At 41.4% G+C, this 25,168-nt stretch overlaps 1 protein-coding gene and 1 pseudogene across 1 annotated transcript in view; one reads left to right on the forward strand and one right to left on the reverse strand.

Annotated features, from left to right (window-relative positions):
• FOXO1 (forkhead box O1) overlaps positions 1–25,168 on the forward strand; it is a 112,620-nt gene that overhangs the window by 35,289 nt on the left and 52,163 nt on the right. The gene's annotated exons all lie outside the window — the stretch shown is intronic.
• On the reverse strand, positions 10,206–12,895 carry LOC111540507 (annotated as a pseudogene).

Raw genomic sequence — 25,168 nt, forward strand, 5'->3', positions numbered from 1 at the left:
TTTGGTATATGCCATGAGGTCACAGTCATAGTTTATGGAATGGTGGTGCTAAACTTAAGCTCTAGTTGTTAGTCTGCTTTGGTTATGCTGAAAAGTTGGAGCATAAATGCTTTTCACGGGGATCCCTCTCCACAATGCTGCCACTCCATCACCCTGCAGGACCCTAAGTCCAACCTCTCTTGGCCCTGAATGATTGAGAACTCTGGAACAAAGACTTTGGCAATAATGTTTTTATATCCATTTCATTTTTCCTCAGTGGTCATAACAGCTCTATTTTTTCTCACTTATCCACCCCACAACATAATTTATGTTAGCTGGAAAATTCCCCCTAACTTTAGTAAGCCTCTTTGGGGTGGGAAAAGCCTCACCTGTGTGGAGGCAGTGCCCCTTGCTTCTTGGTTTCTGAACCACATTTCTGCAGAGTGGTACCCTGCAGGAATCTTGGTATTATACCTTAAGGCAACTTCCTTCCCATTTAAGAAATTAAAAATATTTAAACAAAGAAAAATGACAGAGTGGTGTTGGCAAAACTCGTAGTCTTCACAGTATGGCAAGGGAAAAATAGTTTTAGGCTCTTTTCCTGTTTGCCAGGACAGTCATTAAGTGACAGGCTTTTCCTGGTTTTTCTTTTTTTTTGAGAAGTCTTGCTCCCTGGCCAGGCTGGAGTGCAGTGGCGCGATCTCGGCTCACCCCAATCTCCACCTCCTGGGTTCAAGCAATTCTCCTGCCCCAACCTCCCAAGTAGCTGGGATTACAGGCGTGTGCTACTGCAGTAGGCTACATTTTTGTATTTTTAGTGGACACGGGGTTTCACCATGTTGGCCAGGCTGGTCTTCAACTCCTGACCTCAGGTAATCCGCCGCCTCAGCCTCCCAGTGAGCTAGGATTACAGGCGTGAGCTACCGCACCAGGCTGGTTTTTCCATGTTGACAAATGATTTTTGCTTTTCAGTGAGAACAAAAAGAATAACAAAAGCAAACAGCCCCGTACTGTTTAGAAGGATCCCGTTGGCTTGCCCTGTGTATAAACTACACCCAGATTTTCTGTATAATCAGAGATTCTCAAGAGTTTCAGTTCCCCTTGCTGTTTAAATTAGCAGGACTTGAATTCCTAGAACAAAATGCCTAGCATTGTGGCGGGACTGGAGTTCCTGGTTTAGCTACTTATATTTTAAACCTCCTTCCCTTATATTTTGGACATAGAAAAGTAGAAGATACAATACTATCAATTTTTTTTGAAGTGGTGGGCATTATTTCGTAAATTAAAAAGGTTAGATGTAAAGGTTCTTATCACTCGAGTGCTGAGCACAAGAAAAGCACAAACCAGGCTACTTGTTGTAGGTCCTCTGGTTTCAGAATGATTTATGCTCACTTTACTAGCACATATTCAGTTGCCTTGAACCTTCTCAACTGTAGCTTCCTCTTACAGAACACAGTGCCCCACAAGGAAACTTTGAATCTGTAGTCTCCCCAGGTTTTAGCCGAAGCCCACAACCCACCAAGCATGTGAAGTGAGGGTCACTGGTCTTATGGGTCTTATGTCCATATACGGGTTGAATATTCCTAATCTGAAAATCTAATATCCTAAATGCTCCAAAATCTGAAACTTCTTGAGTGGCAACATGATGCTCAAAGGAAATGCTCAGTGGAGGATTTTGGAGTTTTGGATTAGGGATGCTTAACTGGTAAGCTTAATGCAAATGTTCCAGAATCTGAAAAAATCCCAAGTCCGAAATGCTTCTGGTTCCAAGCATTTTGGATAAGGGATAGTCAGCCTGTACTTGATGTATCCCTAGAGGTTGTGAAATCTTAGGCAGTTCAAAAGTCATGTTGTTTGGCCGGGTGCAGTGGCTCACACCTGTAATCCCAGCACCTTGGAAGGCCGAGGCGGGCAGATCACCCGAGGTTGGGAGTTCGAGACCAGCCTGACCAACATGGAGAAACCCTGTCTCTACTAAAAATACAAAATTAGCTGGGCGTGGTGGTGCATGCCTGTAATCCCAGCTACTCGGGAGGCTGAGGCAGGAGAATAGCTTGAACCTGGGAGGTGGAGGTTGCATTGGACCAAGATTGCGCCACTGCACTCCAGCCTGGGCAACAAGAGTGAAGCTCCATCTCAAAAAAAAAAAGTCATGTTGTTTTAACTATTCATTGCCATTTGTTGGTTGAGCCTCTTCAACCATTGTGATCTAATCCTAGTTCAATACATTGTTAAATTCAAGTATTGAGGTCTTAGGATGAATGAGCAAGGCTTTGGGCTGGCACATAAAGGTGGGACACCCACAGGTCCCGATCTTGGGGAGTTTGGGTAAGTATATTTTATTCATGAGATACACTTGTAAAAATATACATGGTAGGCTATAGGTGGTCTCACAGTTTGTCTGTAGTAGTACAGTTACTGCTTGATTCAGGGGAGTGAGAGATGAGTCTGTTTCAGAGCCAGGTGCCTGGGGGACAACCTGGGGAGGAAGGTTGAGCCTGCAGGGCTTTGGATGTGTGAAAGTAATGATTCCCAATAATGTTTTGTATTATTTCAAAGTACTTCTATACCATTGTTACCTCCTGCCAGGTCTCGTCTGCTTCTGTCAGTAGGTTGGCCATGTCCCCATTTCACGGATGAGGAAACTCGGCTTTGAGCATGTGGCTTGGTGCAACTGAGATTTGGGTTTAGATCGTATGAATCGATTCTACTGTACATTTTCTAGGAAGTGATAGTAGCATGAACAAAAATGCTGAAGAGGACGGACTCAGCACGGTGAGTTCTTTGGGATTGGGGAGGGTGAAAAGTACAGAAAGGGATGAGGGGATCCTACAGTGATAAGGTTTGTCCAGACAAGTTGCGAGAGTGCCCGGGAAGACTGAAACCCTCACAGGGGTGTGTGTGTGTGTGTGTGTGTGTGTGTGTGTGTGTGTGTGTGTGTGTGTGTAAACAGCTCTACTGAGGGATAGCTCATGTATAATCTGCACATATTTAGAATGTACAGTTTGGTAAGTTTTGACGTGTGTATACTTGTGAAACATCACCACACTCGAGAATGAACATAATTCATCACCCTGAAAACTTTCCTCCTGCCCCCCAGAAGGGCTTTTTAAAAAAAATTTTTATTTTGAAATTTTTTCAAGTAAGTTTGAAGAATAAAAAAACTTTTTATGTCCCCATTACCCAGATTCACCAGTTTTTGACATTTTGATAATTTGCTTGCATCCTTTATGTATGTATATATGTATACATGTGTATATGTTTATATTTATAGGTTCGTACATTTGTGCACACAGATATGCGTGTGTTCCCCTGCCAACTCAGTCAAGGGTAGCTTTTATGAGTGGTGCTGCTGTAGTGATTAATGTTTCAATGTGTATTTCCAAAGAACAAGAATAGTCTCTTATGGATCTATAGTACAACCATCACATTCGGGAAAGTTACTGTTTTTTGGTTGTTGTTGTTTTTGAGTCTCGTTCTGTTGCCCAGGCTGGAGTGCAATGGCGCGATCTCGGCTCACCACAACCTCTGCCTCCTGGGTTCAAGTGATTCTCCTGCCTCAGCTTCCTGAGTAGCTGGGATTACAGGCACCTGCCACCACGCCTGACTAATTTTGGTATTTTTAGTAGAGACGGGGTTTCACAATGCTGGCCAGGCTGGTCTCGAACTCCTGACCTTAGGTGACCTGCCCACCTTGGCCTCCCAGAGTGCTGGGATTACAGGTGTGAGCCACTGCGCTCGGCCAGGAAAGTTATTGTTAATGCAATATTTTTTATTTCATGCTCCAGTTTTGTCAGTTTCCTAATAATCTGCTTAATAGCAAGGACATTTTTCTCCTCCTACAGAATCCAGTCCAGGGTTGTACAGTACATTTGAGCATTACCTTTCTTGAGTTATCTTTGCTTTGAACATTTCCTCAGCCTTTCTCAGTCTTTCATGCCATTGACACCTTGGAAGAAACCAGACCAACTATTTTTAAAGTGTCCAAGGGTTTTGAGTTTTGAGCTGGTGTGTGAATGTGATCTATCTGGGTTTGGGAAAAATGAACAGTTATGAGTGAGGTGGATACAGTTGGTGGGGAGGAAGTTGGAGGCAGTGGCCTTGTGCTCTGATTCCCACAGGCTTAGGTTGGTGGAAGCCGTGGTTGGGGGAATTGTTGGTAAAAGTGCTTGGGTAGGGATAGACCTAGAAAAGAAGCAGAGGTGATGGCAGGGTTCTAATGCTTGTGTTCTGGAAAATTAAAGAAATAAAGAGCAGGGAGGATTAAAGATAAAACTGAGAAAGGGCTGTTTTATGTCCAGGAGTTGTTATACATACATTTCTTCTTTCTGCACACTGTGATAGCCCTGAGGGTAACTACTTAGAAAAAAGGTTGTGAAATTTTAGGAGTTTGGGACCCAGTGGCCAGACTGAAATTCAGTGCATGTAGGGCATTGCCAATAAAGTCACCCTTGGGTACTTGTTCATAGCTTTAGATAGAGGAATGTTTGTTCTCCAGCTTTAAGGGATTGCGAGTGTGGTGGACCTAATTTCAGGGAAGTTCATGGGCCAATGTCTTTGCAAGTGAAACTAGGCATCTTTCCCCAATGAGAGAGCATATGGAGACATTCACTTTAAGGACGGGTTTTGAAAGGGGAGGTATTGGTAGAACTTACCAACGTTGTTATGTTGCCTAGTTATCATTTCTGTAGGTGTGTAACAGTTTATCGAGTGCAAGGAGTTACCTCTGAATCTTCTATATAAGAAAGAAAATTTAGGCATGTTTAGTAACATGTAGTAACCTCTGGAATGCAAAATGCATTTATACTCTTTTACTAAGTCTGAATAGAGAACATTTCAGTGTGGGACTTGAGTTGTCTCACCAGTAGTACAGCTTTAAAAGTCATTAGGCTTTCAGTGTTGTAAACTGTTTATCACTTACATTAAAACATCACAACCGCCTGAGACCAGTGCTCGCTCTTGGTTGCTTTGTCAGGAGACTTGCGAATATTGAATCCTTTAAAGTTTTTACATGTTTTGAGAAGTGGAATTAGTTAAAAATATATCCTATTATCAGAGTGTCTGCTGGCTAGCATTTGTTATTCTGTTGTTCTATTTAAATAGAATATGTCATCTATTAGATGTTTTCTTAAATAGCCTTAGGTTTTAAATAAAAAGTAAGGCTGGGCATGGTGGTTTAACCTGTAATCCCAGCACTTTGGGAGGCTGAGGTGGGGGATTGGCTTGATCCCAGGAGTTCATGACCAGCCTGGGCAACAGAGCAAGAACTTGACTCAAAAAATAAATAAAATAAGATAAGGTAAAATAAAAGGTAGTGAAGACAAAGACGACTTTATCCTCATCTCTGGTCAGGGACCTGGTTCATAATTTAAAACTCTTGCTTCAATTTGAGAATCTATAAAGTAGGATTGATAAACTGTACTGCCTTGGATTGCTTTTGAAAATGTATGTGCCAGGGCCTGCTTTCACATGGTAAGAGGAAAGTCATTACCTATCATATGCCATGTTTTTCTTCAACTTATACCTAAAGTATTTTAGAGTACTTATTGCCTTATGTAAAATTACAAGATCATATAATCACATTCCCCCCCGTGGAAAATTAAACTTTTTTTTTTTTTAAGTGAAAGCAGCTTATTAAAATGAGGGAACATAGAATGGCTACTCCAAAGGCAGAGCAACCTAGACTCTCTTTGTAATTGAGTCTAAGCTAATGGAGAATGGATGATTAGTTTAAAAAACTCTGTTTTGCCGGGCGCGGTGGCTCAAGCCTGTAATCCCAGCACTTTGGGAGGCCGAGATGGGCGGATCACGAGGTCAGGAGATCGAGACCATCCTGACTAACACGGTGAAACCCCGTCTCTACTAAAAATACAAAAAATTAGCCGGGCGAGGTGGCCGGCGCCTGTGGTCCCAGCTACTCGGGAGGCTGAGGCAGGAGAATGGCATGAACCCGGGAGGCGGAGGTTGCAGTGAGCTGAGATCCGGCCACTGCACTCCAGCCTGGGCGACAGAGCAAGACTCCGTCTCAAAAAAAAAAAAAAAAAAGAAAAAAAAAAAAAACACACAAAAAAAACTGTTTTATAGCAGAATTTTCTACCGGGCCACACACGATTTTTCTGCTCCTGCTGTCTTGAGTGTTAACAGTGGGAAATTGTGGACACTTACACTGAGCAGTACTTAGAATTTGCTGGATTTGCTGAAAAGTAATCCATCAGCATTGGAAACCATAAGCAGTAGAAACCATAAGCAGTATAAAATTGTTGCTACCCATATTTATTTTTATTTTCTTTAGGTGGAGAAAGAGACCCTTGAGTTAAGAGTTCTTGGGTGATGAATTTAGTACTTAATCATTAGTACATTTGTGCATGTCATATTCTAGGTCAAAATAAATTATCAACATGCCACATTTGTGGTAGTTAGATAATGCTTTTATTTCCTCTTTTTTCCCCACTTTGAATCCAGATTAACATAACATGTTAATTTGTGTTTTTCTCAACTCAGTGTGGTAATTCCATTGCATTAAAGCTTTAAGCACTTTCGTCTTCACTAATAATCCACTTAATCTCTCACAATAAAAAGTACTTTCATTTGTACTGACTTACATTTATCCAGTCAAAACTTTATATATTACTAGACTTTTTGTTACTTTTACCTAGCATCCAAAACCATGTTTTATGATTGGTTCGTAAAGAGCTATAGAAAACAGATTTTAATATTGCAATGTATATTGTTAAATTTTCTATCTAATGGATTGCCAGAAATATTCTGTTATATACATAAAAAACTGTATGCATAATTCCTAGTGAGATAGTTATTTTCAGTACTCGAAATACTGTCATTGAAAATTGTAATTCTGTGTTCCATTACATGCTTACCAAAAATGATTCCAGGTTGAGGGAGTGGTTGATTCCATATACTCTCAAAATTTCCTAAAAAAAAATTTGAGTGGACTTGATAAACTTTATAAAGTATTAAATTCCTACACAGTATCACCTGTCACCTCCCTCCGCCAAGTTGCCTGCCTAGCCACCATTTAATTTATGATGAGATGAGTACTCTGGCCCTGGGGTTCCCATCCCACCTCTTTAGTCAGAGTGCTGTTCTTATCATATGGTATGAATCAGAACTGACCACTTATAATGCATGTTATAAGTGATTGGGTAAGATAGGTAAGCACAATTTTTAAATATTATAAAGCAAAGCATTGCTGCAATTTCTGGGTAAGTTTTCATGAAACTCATGTAGTACCATATGTCTCTTTGCTCTTAGGAATGTTCTGAGTGATCTTTTTTTTTTTTTTAAAAAGCAATATTAGTTTTTAACAGCTTTGATTACATTCCTGGCCTGTTTTCTGTTGGTGGTACTATCAGGCTATGATATGATAATAGTCCCCAGGTGCATAAAATCTTAGAATTGGGACTAGGCCACATATCTCCTTTTGGCTTCTTCTGCAGAGGGTCCCCTAGGCTTTGTTTATCTCCAGAGATTAGGAGTCTTTTATTTCTTATTTTTATTTATTGAGACAGTCTCACACTGTCACCCAGGCTGAAGAGCAGTGGTTTGATCACAGCTCATTACAGCCTCAAACTCCTGGGCTCAAGCCATCCTCCAACCTCAGCTTCCCAAGTACCTGAGACTACAGGTGTGCGCCACCATGCCTGGCTAATTTAAAAAAAAAAATTTTTTTTTTTGAAGAGATGGTGTCTCACTTTGTTGCCCAGGCTGGTCTCAGACTCTTCCTGCCTCAGCTTTCCAAAGTGTTGAGATTACAGGCATGAGCCACCATGCCTGGCCTGGGGAACTTCTCGACCATGGTCCCTGGAACTGGACCCCTTTCTCATTATGGGATGCACTCTAATTTATCAATGTCCTTCTTAAAGTGTGTTAATAAATAATTTATCTAGTTCTCTAGATATAGTGTGGCCAGTTCTGAGTGTAGTGAGACTTTTATTTCCTGTGATCTGGAAATTGTACATTTGTTAGTACAACCTAAGACTACCACACCTTTTTGTCACTTACAGTGGTTCATATGACACAGCAAACATTTCTGTGCCTGTCTCCAAACACATTTCCCCGTTAAAAAGAAAAAAAACTATTGAACCTCCAATTTTATGTTGACTTTTAAATCCAGCATTCTAACTTGTCAGTGTAATTTAATTCTGTCGTTGATTTTATTGCTTATTTTATTTCTTGTTGTTGGCAAGTTTACCGATCTGTCTTCTGGGTTGTCATGTGATACACACAGACGTAAATGCAGAAGAAAAAAGTTGATTTTCGTAATAGTCAGCAACAGTAATAACTAATGCCCCACATGGTTCCCCGTGTCACTTTTGGGGGGGAAAAAAAAAAGGCCTTTGTTCATAGAGCAGCCTTACCAAGGGATAAATGTTTTATGGCCTGGAGAGAAATACATCTCAATATAATGGCTGTGTTATTTTTTAGAAGCCAAGTTTGTTTTTCTTTCCCCTTTAACTGTATTTCATTTTTTTAAAAACATTCCCATTGGAGAACTTAGAGAAAGGTGAATAAATGCAAATCAGGTGGTTTTGTTTTGATTTATTCGTACCTTTGATAAAAGGAATTGATTCTGCTGAGAATTTGACTGTTTAAGTGTGTTGCCATAGCAAACTTGCTGCCATAAAATGGTTGGCATGGGCTTAAACCTTTGAATCACACCCTGGAAGCAGATAATACTTTAAGAAATCTCTGGTCTGGAATTGTTTCTTATAAAGCAGGACTCTATTCTTCTTCCATGCTTACTTATAGTGATCCTTAGGGAATGGGCAAAATAGTAAATTTGGAAAATAATTTTTAGGTGATTGGAATCTGAGGAATAATGATAAAAAATAGTTTAACTTTGAAAAACCATGTTATGCCAGGCATAGAGTCGTGTGCTTTCTGTGTACTATCTCATCACAGGCTCAGGTAATGGTGGAATTATGTCGAGCAGGCAGGAGGCTTGGTGATTTTTGTTTGGATTTTCTTTGGCTTGGGAAAGACAGATTTGCCTTTTGCCAGAAAAGAAATTCCTTCAGTGAGCTAGCACTTCAAAGTTGATGTCTCAGAATGTGGTGGAGATGCAGCCAGTTCACCTGAAGGTAGTGGTGGTGGTTAAATAAACACTCCCTCTATAAGTCTAGCTTTTCCTACAGTTACGAAATTTGAGATTTTTTTGTTTGTTTTAATGTTTATTGGTAGAAATAGATCATCAGTGCATTCTTTGTGTTTATATAAACTGCATTTTCTTAAAGGTTTTTGTTTTCATTGGAGATTTTTAGCCTCCAAGTGAACTTAACATATTATCTATGCAATTGATTCTTTATAGACTTTTTTCTTAGATTTTAAAACTAAATTTGAGAAACTGTGCATATTGTATACCTTATTTAATAATCCAAAGAATTGTTTGCACTTTCAAAAAAGTTACAAAAAGGCTGAACACAAGTTAAATAACCTGTATGTCCTAAATTTTCCATTACTGAATAGATACTTGTTCAGTGTTATATATTGCTTTCTTTCTAATAAGTCAGATTGTCAGAGATGCTTCAGTAAATTATCTCTATATTAAAATGATATGTGAATCCCCTTTCTCTCTGAGATGATCTTGCCAGTATTAAACATTGTGCCATATGCAGTATTAGCCGAAAAGCTTAAATAAGAACCAAACTTGTAGACTGAATCTTTTAACCTTAAAATTATATGCCTATATATGCATATATGGTATACTATATATTAAATTTAACATTTCAAGTAATGTATGTATAGCAAACATTCAGCCAAATACTCTTTCATGAAAAGGTATTATTCTTAAAAAGTTAATGAAAAGCTTATTTAGATAGAAATGTCTAGACACAAATACTAAGCCTGTGAAACTTGAAAGTAAAGTCTGCTGTGCTATTAAGAAAAAGAAGATTGGTTTTTAACCTGTTGAATTGTGCAGAGACAAAAGTGCTTAGCATGACGAAATTACCAAAATAAAAACATTTTAGATGTGATTTGGTTCTAGCAATGTTAATTATTTTGTGTTTCTGGATAATTTAACATTTATATTTTTAAATTTTATATAAATTTCCTCTTTATAGCAAGTTTAAAAAAGCACATAAAAATAGTTCCAACTATATATAATCGGTTATTTTTCATCCTAGTTAGCTCATCACAAGTAACTAAGCAAAACAATGCCTGAACATTCAGTTCTACTAAAATACAGTATTTGAGTAGATCCCATCACTTTACCCATTGTTTGCTATGTTGGACCCTAAAACAGGCTGCTGACAGATCGGACAAGTGAAATTCTCGGAGAGCCATTGGTCAGTACAATGAATACGAAATTCATGCATGCAAAGTAATTGTCTGAGCTTGTCTCCAGTTATGTAGTCACTGATAACAAGCACTACGGATTTTACCTAGTTCACTATCAATACTGTTATGCTCTAGCACCGGGTGGAAAGATTATCAGTCTGCTCTTTGGTTCAATCATATATTCGGGCAGGCGTGATGGCTCTTGCCTGTAATCCTAGCACCTTGGGAGACTGAGGTGGGTGGATCACCTGAGGTCAGGAGTTCAAGACCAGCCTGGCCAACATGGTGAAACCCCATCTCTACTAAAATACAAAAATTAGCCAGGCATGATGGCGGGTTCCTGTAATCCCAGCTACTAGGGAGGCTGAGGTGGGAGAATAGCTTGAATCCGGGAGACAGTGATTGCAGTGAGTCGAGATCGTACCACCGCACTCCAGCCTGGGTGGCTGAGCGAGACTCACATCTCCAAAAAACAACAACAACAAAAAAGAGAGAGCAAGGGGAAGAATAGGTAGTGTTCCAGTTTGACTGAATCATTTGAATTTTGCAACTACGTGCTACCCCTATTGTCACTGTTTAGGTATGAGGCTGAGTGGTCTCATTTACACCATGCATTTCAGTGCTATCTCCTTGGGCCTGCCTGTCTTGAGAGGAACCTTCCCTGTGCTGGCTGCTGTCTAACTGTACCTAAGTTACTCAGTTCTGAGTGCATCTCTGGTAAATGCTTACCATTTCTCTGAAGCTCTGACTTGGAGAACCAGAGCTTCTCTCTAATGGTTGAGCCCTCCATTAGAGTACTAGGTTCTCCAGACCCAGTCATAATCTGCCTTAAAATTGACCAAAGAGCCACTGATGATGGCTCAACAAGCTCATTCTCAGAAATCCTAGGAAGAATTCTGGTACTAACATAGGTTTGAATACATGACCACTCTAAACAAGAAGTGATTTGGCAGAAGACCCCATTATTGCTTTGAATAATGACTGTATTTTTTGTTAGCCCTACTCTGGATGAGTTCTGTCTGCAATACTATCCCGATCTCTGTTTTCTCCAGGATGGATCCTTCTGACTTGAAGGTCCAGTGTGATTGTTGATGTTGTGGTACAGCAGTTGAGGATCTGCTGGATTCTTCTTCTTCTACTGTTATTCTTGACACAAGTCTTGAATTAGAGAATGGGGTATATGCAGTACCTCTGTGTTCTCTATCTTGCTCTAAAAAGACTTGAGTTATACCTCTCCTCCTAACAGATCTTCTAGTGGTTTGCTGGTTATTGGTCTACTTTCCCTTTGTGAATTATGATAAACAGTGCCACTCTGTCTCTTGAACTGGTGAACGACTTTGGCTACTGAAGGTAGATCTTATTGGCCTTAATCTTTGGTTTGTATTTCTCACTCTAACATTACCTCTAGCTCCATTTTCCCAAACATGTGCTGCTTTAAACCGTTGCGCCTCCCTTTGCCTGAGTTTGCTACCACCTGACTGGTTTGTATGACTACTGAAATTAGTGCGTGAAGCACTAGCTCTGGGAATGCCAGCTGATCCCCCAATTCCAGTTCTTAATCTTCCCAATGTCGAGAAAGATCCTTCAGCTGAATTTTTCCCCCTTGAAGCAAGACTAGTCCTTAGAACGTTGGAACTACCACCATTGAAATTCACTGAAATTTGGCTTCTTGTTCGCTGAGTCACAGGACTAGTTGACCTTTGTTGCCTATTTGTAGTATGATATCTGTTACTATCTGAAAGTGGAATGTTTGTATAATCTCCATGAATTTCAGATCCTTTATTTTCTTGATTTATGTGGATTTCCAGACTAAACTGAAACTCTCCACTGTTCGAGTTTGTTTGACTCATAGCTCTCCAATTTTGATTCTCATTTTATCCACTTCGAGTTGCATTTCCTGTGCCCCGAAAGGTGTTCAACTATTCTGGAAGAGAATATTCATTTGAACTTTCTCTGGGGACTTCTGAGTCTCTGTAATTTGTTCCTTTTATTTTATTTTATTTTTTTGAGACGGAGTTTCACTCTTGTTGCCTAGGCTGGAGTGCAATGGCACGATCTCGGCTCACTGCAAACTCCACCTCCCAGATTCAAGTGATTCTCCTGCCTCAGCCTCCCGAGTAGCTGGGATTACAGGCATGCACCACCTACACCCAACTAAATTTTTATATCTGTTTAGTAGAGATGGGGTTTCACCATGTTGGCCAGGCAGGTCTTGAACTCCTGACCTCGTGGTCCACCCACCTCAGCCTCCCAAAGTGCTGGGATTACAGGCATGAAACACCACGCGCGGCCAATTTTTGCTATTTCTCAAGTCAGGCTGAGATGCTGGTTGTTCGTTGACCCCATCTAACCACTGTTGCAGTTCTTCTGGTAATTCTCCGGGGGAGCCTATAAGATTATGGTCTCTCATAAGCCGATAATCTTCTTCGTTGAGTTATTTAATAAACTGCTCATAGGCCTCTTCTCTTTGGAGACGCTTTTGCTGCCATCTTCTCCTATTTTCACAATGATCACATTCTTGAGATAAGGTTTTTTCACCACCACCATCTGATCTAGATCTAGACTGATTCACCCTGAGATTCCTGGCTTTCTTATTTTCCTTTCAACATTCTTTTAACATATGCCATAGTATCCATCCTTCAATTGTTTGTGCCTTTTTTGAGAGCTGCCCATCTCTTCCCAACTCAAATCCATGCCTATTGGTCTTCAGGGTTCTTAGTTTTAACTACTTACTGTTCTTGGTTTCATAACTCTGCTGTTCAGTAAAATAACAGTTATTGTCCTCTCTGCCCTCATCACTCGGCTTAGCCAAATCATCCACCAGAATACAATCCTGTTCTGTGGAACAGCTCTTGGGAGCTTGGAAGAAGAAAGTTGAGTGGGTATTTTAGTATGAATTGGTAATATTCCACATGTACATCTAAAGTTTTCAGGGCCGGGTGTCATGGCTCATGCCTGTAATCCCAGCTCTTGGAGGGGAGTGTAGGGTGAGATGGGCAGATCTCTTGAGTCCAGGAGTTTGAAACCAGCCTGGGCAACATGGTGAAACCCCTTTGCTACAAAAAATTAGCAGGACGTGTAGCACATGCCTGTTGTCCCAGCTACTCTGGAGGCTGAGGTGGGAGGATCACTTGAGCCTGGGAGGCGGGGTTGCAGTGAGCCGAGATTGCGCCACTGCACTCCAGCCTGGGTGACAGAGCCAGGACCGTGCCTTAAAAATAAATAAATAAATAAATAAATAAATAAATAAATAAATAGGCCGGGCGCAGTGGCTCACAGCTGTAATCCCAGCACTTTGGGAGGCCAAGGCGGGCGGATCACAAGGTCAGGAGATCGAGACCATCCTGGCTAACACGGTGAAACCCCGTCTCTACTAAAAATACAAAAAAACTAGCTGGACGTGGCGGCGGGCGCCTGTAGTCCCAGCTACTCGGGAGGCTGAGGCAGGAGAATGGCGTGAACCCGGGAGGCGGAGCTTGCAGTGAGCCGAGATCGCACCACTGCCCTCCAGCCTGGGCGACAGAGCAAGACTCCGTCTCAAAAAAATAAATAAATAAATAAAAATAAAAAATAAAAGTTTTCAGGTCCTGCACTACTCTAGAAGAAATATCTAGAAAGGCAGATGATGTGATTTTGGCAAGCGTGTCACCTGTTGATTTCTATTTTGCCAGTGAATGCATCAGGCCTGAGGTATGTGTGAGATCTGGACTTCTCCATTTCTTGTTTTGATCACCTGAGGCTTGCACTTTGGAGCTTTTCCTTGTTTTCAGAGAATTTCCGGTGTGGTACATCTCATTTGTTGTATTACAAACAACGTACAGAACACTTAATGCTTTCATTAGTTAGGAATCTCTGAAATTAAAAAGGAAATACCATGTTAGTTTTTGCCTTCTTATTTATTGTTCAACATTGTTACTTAAATCTTTTCCCCTATTTTCAGGTCATGTCCGCCCCCCGCCCCCCAACATGTTTGGTATTCTTTCTATCCACCTGTTCCTTCACCCAAATATAGTTAGGAGAGAGGAGTGCTGACCTATTAAGGCTTGTGTACTGTGGCTCTATGTCTCTATTAGATGAGACTGAGTTCCTTTTCTGGCTGCTAGATGCTGGGGACATATTACCTGGTCACAAGAATGTGAGTTCTGATGATTTCCCACCCTTCTCTCTTTTAATGGTAAACATTCTTAGTAACTTTTCAACTTTCTTTCTTTTTTTTTTTTTTTTTTTGAGACGGAGTTTTGCTCTTGTTGCCCAGGCTGGAGTGCAATGGCCCGATCTTAGCTCACCGTGACCTACGCCTCCCTGGTTCAAGCGATTCTCCTGCCTCAGCCTCCCGAGTAGCTGGGATTACAGGCATGCGCCACCACATCCAGCTAATTTTGTATTTTTAGTAGAGACAGGGCTTCTCCATGTTGGTCAGGCTAGTCTCAAACTCCTGACCTCAGGTGATCTGCCCGCCTCGGCCTCCCAGAGTGCCGGGATTACAGGCGCGAGTCACCGCTCCCGGCCTTTCACCTTTGTTATTGGTCAGAGATAGATTGTTCCCTAAACCGTCATTTCTCTGTTATCCCATTAGAAATTCATGCAGAAATTAATACTTTCGTATCATATTTTAAAATATCTGTTCAGTTATTTCTATTTCGAGTGACTTGTATCCAGCAGGGCGGGTGTGGGGAGGTTTTGTTTGTATTCGCTTGTTAGCATAAAGATGCTAACGCATGAGGGCTATCCATTGAAAAAGGAGCCCCAGGAAGCTCACAGGAGGTGAGTTGCAATAGAGCGTTGTTTCCTGGTTCCTTGCTCCTTTCTCCATCTGTCCCTTTTGCTCTGGCTCCCAATCTAGACTGCCAGGTAGTGCCAGTTTTTCTTTTCATTCCTTGGTCTGCTTCAGGATTTACTTTTATTGTGCCGCCTTCCCTTCACACCCCTTGCACGCAGCCTCACGGATCAACTCTGTCCTAAGTAGAGAAACACAGCTTCGTCTCCCTTTTGTATTTCCATCTTGTTCTGCCCTATAGTAGCTCCTGATACCTCCAGCATAAATACAATTGCTCATCATGGCCTTTTCAGGCCATTCCTGCTGCTGCTTCCTGTGAGTGTACCAATAGACTTCTCCTTCTTCTCCACATGCGTTTGGCCCTCCACGGTCCCTCTTCTTCAAACCTTTTTCCTGTCTGCTTCATTAGATGAGCATCGTCTCATCCTTCAGACTCATTTCCTTTACAGAACTTTTCAGAATACCTGGTTTAGTTCTTGTCTTTTTAATTTTTTCTCTCTCCTTCATACATCTTTAAACATTAGTCCCTTTGCAGTGTTCTCTGACTTAATTTTCTGTTGTGTGCCAAGGCATTCAATGTTCTTTTTTTGTGTTTTAATTTTTTTTTTCACTTAAAAACAAAACCCTCCCTACTATCATTCCCAGATATTCTTGTCTCAGCTAAAGATACTTGTTTTTCATTTTGAGTAAATATTCCAAGTAACTAAAGCTCTTTCAAATTTAGGAAGAAGGTGTTTTTCCTTTCCCTTCCTATCCCACGTACGGTTTATCAGCAGTGCTGGCATCTTTATCTTCAAAATATATCCAAGTTCCTTTACTTCTTACCCCTTCCACTTCTGTGTCTGGTTCAAGCCCCTGTAGTTTCTCTGCAGGTTGGTTGCTCTGTCTCCTAACTGCTTTTCCTGCTTCTGCTCTTTCTTTTGCAGCCTGTACTCAGCAAGGCCAGATGGATCCTCTGCTCCAAACTTCCCCTGGCTGCCTACCTCCCTCAGCCTGAAAGCTGAGGTTCCCGCAGCAGCCTGCAAGCCTCTCTGTTATAGCCCAGCCCTCCTGACCTCATTTTCCTCTCTTTCATGTCTCTCTGGTCACTTGGCCTCCTTTCATGCCATGCATCCTTCTGCCTCACGGCTTTGGCAATATCCCTTGCCTCTCTTTGGAACACTGTTCCCCAGGTGTCTGCCTGGCTACTTCCTTCACCTCTCCTCGCTCACTCAGATGTCACCTTTTCCAAGCAATCTTCCTTGACCTCATTGTTGATAATCACAGCCTCCCCGCATGCCCGGTATATGCCATGCACCATCCCCTCTGCTCTGCTCTGTCTGACTGACTGTCTCTCTGTCTGTCTGTCTGTCTATCTGTCTATCTATCTATCTATCTATCTATCTATCTATCTATCTATCTATCTATCTAATTTATCTATCAATGTACGTATGTATGACGGAGTCTCACTCTGTCACCCAGGCTAGAGTGCAGTGGTGCGATCTTGGCTCACTGCAACCTTCCCCTCCTGGGTTCAAGCGGTTCTCCTGCCTCAGCTTCCTGAGTAGCTGGGATTACAGGTGTGCACCACCATGCCCGGCTAAATTGTATTTTTAGTAGAGATGGGGTTTCACCATATTGGCCAGTCTGGTCTCCAACTCCTGACCCCAGGTGATCCACCTGCCTCGGCCTCCCAAAGTGCTAGGATTACAGGCGTGAGCCACTGTGCCTGGCCCCCTCTGCTTTATTTCTTGTAGCACTTGTTGCCACCTACCCCCAGTGTGTATTCTTGTCCATCTCCCCCACCATAGAGCACAGGCTGCACAAGGACAAGCATCCTCTGTTTTGTTCATTCTTTTGAACCCACATGGTAGTAGGTGCTCAGCAGTTGTTTGCTGCATGAATGTGCTTTTTATCTACCTCTGCATTCACTGTATGCTTTTCTGCCTTACTGGAGTGATGGGAGTGATCATTGGGATCTTCTGGTTTTTTGCTTATCACCTATGCCATGTCTTCTGGAGCTTGGCAAAGACCTTCTCTTACTGTGTACATTGCTTTGGCTCCTAGCTACTTCAGCATGGTTTTCAAGCTAGGAAGGGGTGAGCCTTTCAGGAGAAGCTTAATAACAACTGGCCTTATTTTATACACAAATAACTGGCCTTATTTTATACACAGTTTAAATCCAGCCAGGCCCTGGATGAGGATTTGGGAGGATCTCTGTGCTCTGTAGTTCTGTGGATTAGCACTTGGCTTTCATTGTTTTCTTTTAGCCCTGACTTTCTGGTTCACGTTTGTTTAAATAATCTTGAGTGTTTCAGAGGCTGAGGTGGTTGGAAGGTTGGCCACCAGATAAGGGGAGCATCGCTATCCTTGTGCTTTCTTCTCTGCAGGGCCAAGAGATCTTCCACTGTCTGTGCAGTGTGAGAAAGTTGCTAGCGTTGTTCTCAGTAACAAAATCTTCTATGTGAAGATTTGCTGTCCTCTCAGTTTCTTAGTTTCCTCAAAATGAAACGCCATTGACCATATTTTCAGGCTGCTTACAACTCCAGTGAGCTTGAGTCCTGTAGGTCCCTCTTGCTGAGTAGAAAATTCAGATGAATAAAATTGTGTTGCAGAATCACGCTTTGAAAAGAGGTCCTAATGCCTGCAGTGTTCTTGACTTTCTGAAGAGGATTGAGCTCATGGTCAGCATGTTTCCTGGTGGTTAAACATATCTAGCTTTAAATTTTCCAGCTTCTAGAGGAGATGAAGACGATGAGAAGCAAGCACACAGAAAACTGTTTGGCTTTTAGATGCATCCTGGCCTGGCCGGGTGGACTTGCACAGAACTGCTGGTGCCAGGTTAGTTCCCTGGGACTTTTCCAACATTTGTCTCTGTATTGAATTTTGTCCTTATTCCTGAAATAGAGTAGCCACTGAAATCAGGAACCAGAACTGCTGGAAAATACCTTTGCAAATCACTGTGTTGCATGGTAGAGGAAAGGCAACTGCCAGTAGTTAAAATACCGGGTTGAGTGCTAGTTTTTTCACCCTTTATTTTTTCTCTTTAAAGAGAGGTCTGATTTACTTTCTTCTGTCTGTTAAAGCTCTTCACAAGCTCTTAGAAAAATAAGCCATTTAGGCCGGGCGCGGTGGCTCAAGCCTGTAATCCCAGCACTTTGGGAGGCCGAGACGGGCGGATCACGAGGTCAGGAGATCGAGACCATCCTGGCTAATACGGAGAAACCTCGTCTCTACTAAAAAATACAAAAAAACTAGCCGGGCGAGGTGGCGGGCGCCTGTAGTCCCAGCTACTCGGGAGGCTGAGGCAGGAGAATGGCGTAAACCCAGGCGGCGGAGCTTGCAGTGAGCTGAGATCCGGCCACGGCACTCCAGCCTGGGTGACAGAGTGAGACTCCGTCTCAAAAAAAAAAAAAGAAAAAAGAAAAATAAGCCATTTAATGGTACCAGCCGTGAGGACCCAACTTCAGTTCCATGAAAGCCGCCTGGTAGTTCTGGTCATAGGGTCCTGATGGAAGACAGTGTAACTGCTGCTAGGCAGTCAGCTGGAGGGCTCTGGTGTGGCTCACGCTCGTATTTGTTCAAGTGACCTGAATGTGCTTCCTCTTTGGGGACCTGTTTCAAATGCACATGCTGACGCCGTAATCATCCACTAAACCAAATGAGAGTCAGGAAATTCAAATTCGTGGGGCCTGTGACTTGGCCACAGTCCCTGTACACATAAAACAAGGTCTTAAATCAGAGAGACTACCATCTAGATTAACACTCAAACTGCAGGTGGGGGCCGGAGCGGCTCTTGGTGTGGGAACTGCAACTTTGAAGTTCCAGACTTTGATGTGATTAACATTTCAGACTTACAGTCCTTTCTGTGTGGTAACTTTTTTGTTTTTTTTAAACACCAAACTGAAAATAAAAATTGATTTAGATTAGGGATGTTGGAGAAGCAGATCGTAAAGGGAGAAGGCCTCTTGCAAACCACATGTAACTATGTCACATCCTTATGTGCCTCAGGAAGAGAGAGATGATAGACTAGTGACCTTTCACCGTATCTCTTTTACTTCTAGCCGTTCTCACAGAGATCCTGCCCTCCAACACACACACCACCCCCAAAAAGAGGACACTTTTGACTTTGCTATCTCTTACTGACCAAGTGATAATCCTGATGGAGAAATAGGGTTTACAGGCATGAGGTGTTCTTTTTCACCCAGATTTCAAGGTTTAAATACTGGAGATCATCTGACAGCCTTCAAATTGTGGCTGATTAAAGTTTAGTTCTTCACCTCCATCTTGCTGGTGAAAGGAATACGAAGACGGAGAGTAGAGTTTGTGGGTCATTCCTCTTTTAAAATGTTGCCGTTAAAATCGTAGATCAGCTGATACACAGTAGTCCTCCTTTATAGGAGGGAGATAGTTCCGGGACCCACAGTGAGTGCCTGAAACTGTGGATAGTATCAGACCCTGTGTATACTACGTTTTTCCCTATACCTACGTACCTGTGATAGTTTATACATTAGAGTAAGAGATTAACAACAATAACTAATAATAAAACAGACCAATAATAACAGTATACTGTAATAAAAGATAGATGAATGCAGTTTCTCTCTCAGAATATCTTACTGTATTGTACTGCAAGTAACAAAAAGGTGGAAAGTGAAAACTCAGGGAAGGACTACTGTATATGAAATTGACATCAAGGAAACAAGAAATGTTGTGCCTGGGATGATAAAATTTCTTGACCACTGAAATTGTTGGGCCAGCCTTCTTTTTGAAAGAAATCTCCTTAGGCATCTTTTTGAAAGAAATCTCCTTAGGCATGCTTGCATGCATTTGTGTACGTACATATGTGTAACACACACACACAAGTCTCTTCTGTTTTCTTCCTTAAGGTTGAAAACCTGAGGTGTCATCCTGATAATTTCATGGAGACCCTGCAACATTTTTTCCATCATACATGGCACTTTGTCTTCAGAGCTGTGTTTATGATATGCTGTCTGCCTGCTGTGCTCTGTCCATTTGAGCTTTCTAAAACCCTGTAGTAGAGGTGGGGAAGCCTGGATTTTGTTGGGGAGATCCAGGGTCTCCATGGCATGACAGCTGATAAATGGAGAATGGATAACTGTAACCCTTGAGTCAGTGCATTTTCTGCTGGCCCTTTCAGTCTACTGACCCTGTCTTCAGTAGGCCTGTAAAAAGGCAGGGCAAAACCTAGCCCTCTAGTAGAGTTTTTATTTTTATTTTTGTTTGTTTGTTTATTTATTTATTGAGATAGGCTCTCACTCTGTTGCCCACGCTGGAGTGCACTGGCGTGATCTTGGCTGAATCCCCGACTCGTGGGCTCAAACAGTCTTCCCACCTCAGCCTCCTGAGTAGCTGAGACTAAAGGCATGCACCACCACGCATGGCTCATTTTTTGTATTTTCAGTAGAGACGGGGTTTTGCCGTGTTGCCCAGGGTAGTCTTGAACTCCTGGGCTCAAGTGACCCACTCAACTTGGCCTCCCACTGTGCTGGGATTTACAGGCGTGAGCTACCGTGTCCAGCCTCGGTTTTAATATTTTACTGTTGACAATACTGTAGCTGTGATGGGAGGAGGGAATTAACAGGGCTCATGGGAGAGTGCTGAGCACCATCCTCTCTCCCAAACACAGCTTCCGTGTGTTTTAGATGTATTCTTTCCCTGTCATGCCATCCATGTTTAGGGGCACGAGACGAGTCAGGTGAGGAGGGATTGGGCAGGTAAGTCCATGTGAACTCCTCTAGCAGGGTTTCCCCCCGCATCACTATTTCAAGGACATAGGATACAATTATGGCTTAACTCTTTTAATGTACGAAATCAGCAGATGTGATGAATATTTTTAGCTTCAAATTTGTGTTACACACTGAGAACCTTATGTATGATTCTAAATTTATTGGTCGGTCATATCCTGAACTATACACTGTATGTACCTAGTAATCTAGTATTGGTTACAGTGATGCTGTCTTAAGTTTATTTGTTTGTTTTAAATAATGTCTGAACCTACCATAGTGGTAGCACTCTAGCACAGTTTTGGGTAACGAATAAGATTGCATTCTGACATGGTGTCATAAATCATATCTAAAACCCGTGAGGTCACATAGAACTTGTTTATGTAACAGGATAGAACAAAACTCATTGTTCTGAGAATATATTGCTCACTCATTTTATCCTCAGTCACGATGAGTTTTACAACCTGTGTGCAGTATTGATGCCACTGAATAAGCATTTATTTTTGATAAAGATATAACTTTTCCCCTAACATTCAGTTGAGAGGTTGCAACAACTAAGACTTTGCATTCTGGAATTTATGTATGCATATGTATATAGATACATGTGGCTTTTAAGGCCTGGCAACCTTAATGAATACTGGTAGAAGATTTTGGCTGTCTTTTAACAGCATTACCACGTGTTTGACCATTTAAATAAGCAGCACTTTATCTTGATGTAGTGAATGCATTTCACTGGCTATTTTGGCAAACCAGGGTATTTGTTGGTTACAAGCATAATTTTCTCAGTTTATGTTATTTTTCCTTCTAGATGTTTGTGAGCTATTGTTTTTATAGCGTGTATTGAAAACATGCTTTTTCTTTTTAAAATGGATTGTAGAGCTTTGTTAATAAAAAAATTTAAAATAAAAATGGTAAGGCGGAATGGCTTAGTTATTTTTATATTTTCCTGTAAAAACAGCCTCAGTTAAGTGAGCCACAATGAGCCATGATGTATTTCCTCCATCAGGATGGAAAATAAGCCATTTATTATTTCAGGTCTGACTCACAGTGAACCTGCTGACACTGGGATGTTTTAAAATCATAATCATAAGGAACAGGTTAGGGCAGAAACTTGGACGCTGGGCCTAGGATTACCTGCTTATTACAGTGTTTTACAACTTGGATGCTTTAGGTTTTCTGGCACAATGTCCTAAACCTCACACACTAAACACCCCCTTGTTGTACAATTATTGCTTGCTGGTTTTAGATGGTGCCAAATAGACAGATGCCTCATCATAATTACCATTTTTAAAAATTTCACTGTTATAGATATATATAAATAGGTTGTTATCTCCTCTCCCTTCCCTCAGTACAGTATGCTCATGCTTCCACAAAAAGCACCCCGGATGTCCTTAGTTAATAAAGACGGGCAGCTGAGGAGTGAGAGTGTGGCAAGTGGATGCAGCGTGTCCTCAGTGTCGCAGGGTACATAATATTAAATTACATGTGATTGCAAAGGAAAGCAGTTACATCGAATACAGTTGTCAAAATTGTCATAGCATAATAGATGTGCTTCTTTATCAATACATTAAATAATATTTAGTGGTGGGTCACTATAATTTTGAGGTGGAGATGAATAAACAATATTTTGGATTTTTGACAGCAACTGTAATGTGAAGGCATCCAATTTCTATTGGTGTCAAAGTCACAGGTACTGCCAATACTGTGATGTGTTGCCTACATTCGTAATTGGAAGAAATGCTAAATTTTAATGAGTGACTCATAAAAATGTGTTTTTTCCTATCCAAGGTCATGAATCTCTTGAGTTCTGTCCATGGGCTCTAGGTTAAAAACCCTGGGCCTTGAGGAATTTTTTTTCCCCACCCTGAAGAATTTCTTTAGGTATGAATTTGAATATATGCAAATAAAGTTTTCCTTGAAGACAATGCTATTCTACTAGCTTTGGTTCAAAAATAGGAAGACATGTTTACTTCTTGTTTTTGTAGTCAGTTCTAATTATCTGTAGTCCAGAATTGAAGAAATTAGCTTTCATTTTCCTGAGAAAACCACTTACTCCTTTTTTTTTTTGAGACGGAGTCTCGCTCTGTGGCCCAGGCTGGAGTGCAGTGGCCAGATCTCAGCTCACTGCAAGCTCCGCCTCCCGGGTTTACGCCATTCTCCTGACTCAGCCTCTCGAGTAGCTGGGACTACAGGCGCCTGCCACCTCATCTGGCTAGTTTTTTGTATTTTTTAGTAGAGACGGGGTTTCACCGTGTTAGCCAGGATGGTCTCGATCTCCTGACCTCGTGATCCACCCGTCTCGGCCTCCCAAAGTGCTGGGATTACAGGCTTGAGCCACCACGCCCGGCCTCACTTACTCCTTTGACATCAAAAGAAGGATGCGCTGAAACCTGTATTTTCTGTGGTTTTGAGTAAACAGACTTAAATTTACAAATACTCATGCACAATTCTATACACACTCTAGGCATATTAATACAGTGTAGACTGATACATACATAGAAATTACATCCTTTCCAAAGTAAGTGTATGCATCTCCTTTGTAACACAGAAGGAAGAATAAAGAAAGCAAACAGATTAACCTTGTCATGGCAAGCAGAAGGAAAAAGAGGCAGTAGGCTCCCAGTTTGGTATTCTACCTTCCAGATGACTTTATTGCATAATGTGTTTTGTCATCCAAACGTAATTTTATTTCAGGTCTACTGAGCTTCAAAAATTACAAATGATAATGATAATTAATTAAATTTGAGTAGTTTTAATGACATTGAGCTGTGTGCTGGAATGGGAAAATGGCACAATTGAAGGGCATTTACATTGAGTGTCATTGTTTAAAGTTACCCTGATTTGGAGGCCCTTTAAAAATACCAAAAGTCAGTGTATTTTAACATTTATTTTAGCTGAAGGTTTTAAAACAGCTTTTAAAAATCTTTAATACTTGCAGTGAAGATACATGTACCCCTTTCCCACTCATCTCTAGGATCCATCATATGAGCTGAAAATTATCTTTAATAAATTAACCATGATCATGACAAATCTTACTTTACTGCTTTGAAGGAAAAAGGAGGCATTTTGTGATGTGACAGTGAAAGGATAACATTTTCTGCCACCCTCTTATATAATACCTACCTTAAGAATCAGGAAAAACCTTGGAGATGACACTTCAATTTGTAGACATTGTTCTTTCTGAAGAGAATCTGCAAAAAGCTAGCCTAGAGAAATTAAGAAAATGTAAAACAGAAAAAGAATAAGGTGATTGCTACTTCAACAGCGAGCTAATACTCTGAGGGGTTACAGCAGTGACAGATAAGGAGAAATATGCATTTTTGACTTGAAGGATAAGACATTGTGATTATCAGTCAGCTTTTGCTCCATAACAACTCCCAAAGTCTCAGTGGCATGCAACTGTATGTATTTATTTATTGCTCACATGTATGAGATTCCCTGCAGCAGCCTACTCCATGTGTCTCACTTTGAGGCCTTGGCTGGAAGGTGAGTAACTAGGGTAAGTTCTTCTCATGGTAGTGTCATGTGCAAGAGGGCAAGCCTGACTGCATGAGTATGTTTCAAGTCTTTGCCAGCATCAGATTCCCTAGCATCCCATTAGCCATAGCATCTCTGGAATCAAGAAGGAGTAAAGTGTGCTTTACCCACAAGAGGCCATAGAAATACAATTACTAGAGAGTGAAGAACTGGGACCAATAGTTCTGTCCTACCACAAATGCTAAAAATGTTAGCAGCTGAGGGTAGCTTTTGGTTATGATATTATATGGTGCTGTCTTACTGCCTTGGCTTTTGTCATTTCTTCTGCCCCAAGAAACACTAGTTCAGTTTTTCATATGGACGTGGACTGAATTTAACACACCACGAGAGACATGTTACTATCAACTAGGTAAGGGACAAGAAAGAGGGTGCATGAATTGAGCCAAGACTTAAGAGATCTGGATTCAAAATCTGGTTCAGCAGTGTACCTATTGGGGGACTCCAGGCAATTCACGTAACCTGTTTCTGTCGTGGGCCTCTTGTTCTGTAAAATGAAGATACTGGGCTAGCCCATCTCCTTAGTTCTTTCTACCACTAGAATTGAGATTTGATTTCTTATCTGTAGATACAGGTTTCATTTATTGGCACCTCCATTCCCACCTTTATGTTGGCGTAGGCTCAAGGCAACAGAATGACTTTAGTAGACAAATGGGGTTAAAAACATTGAATGTATAGAGATGTATTACTTATGTGTACAATACTAAATAGTGTGGAGTAATGACTGTTGAATGCTGTGTTTGGGGTTATAGAATCTCCCCTATAGGCTTTAAGCTCCCTGATAACTTTATTTCCTTCCCTCCCTCCCTCCCACCTACCTACCTACCTACCTACCTACCTACCTACCTACCTACCTACC

This window comes from Piliocolobus tephrosceles, chromosome X (genome assembly GCF_002776525.5).
Source record: "Piliocolobus tephrosceles isolate RC106 chromosome X, ASM277652v3, whole genome shotgun sequence".
Lineage (NCBI taxonomy): Eukaryota > Metazoa > Chordata > Mammalia > Primates > Cercopithecidae > Piliocolobus > Piliocolobus tephrosceles.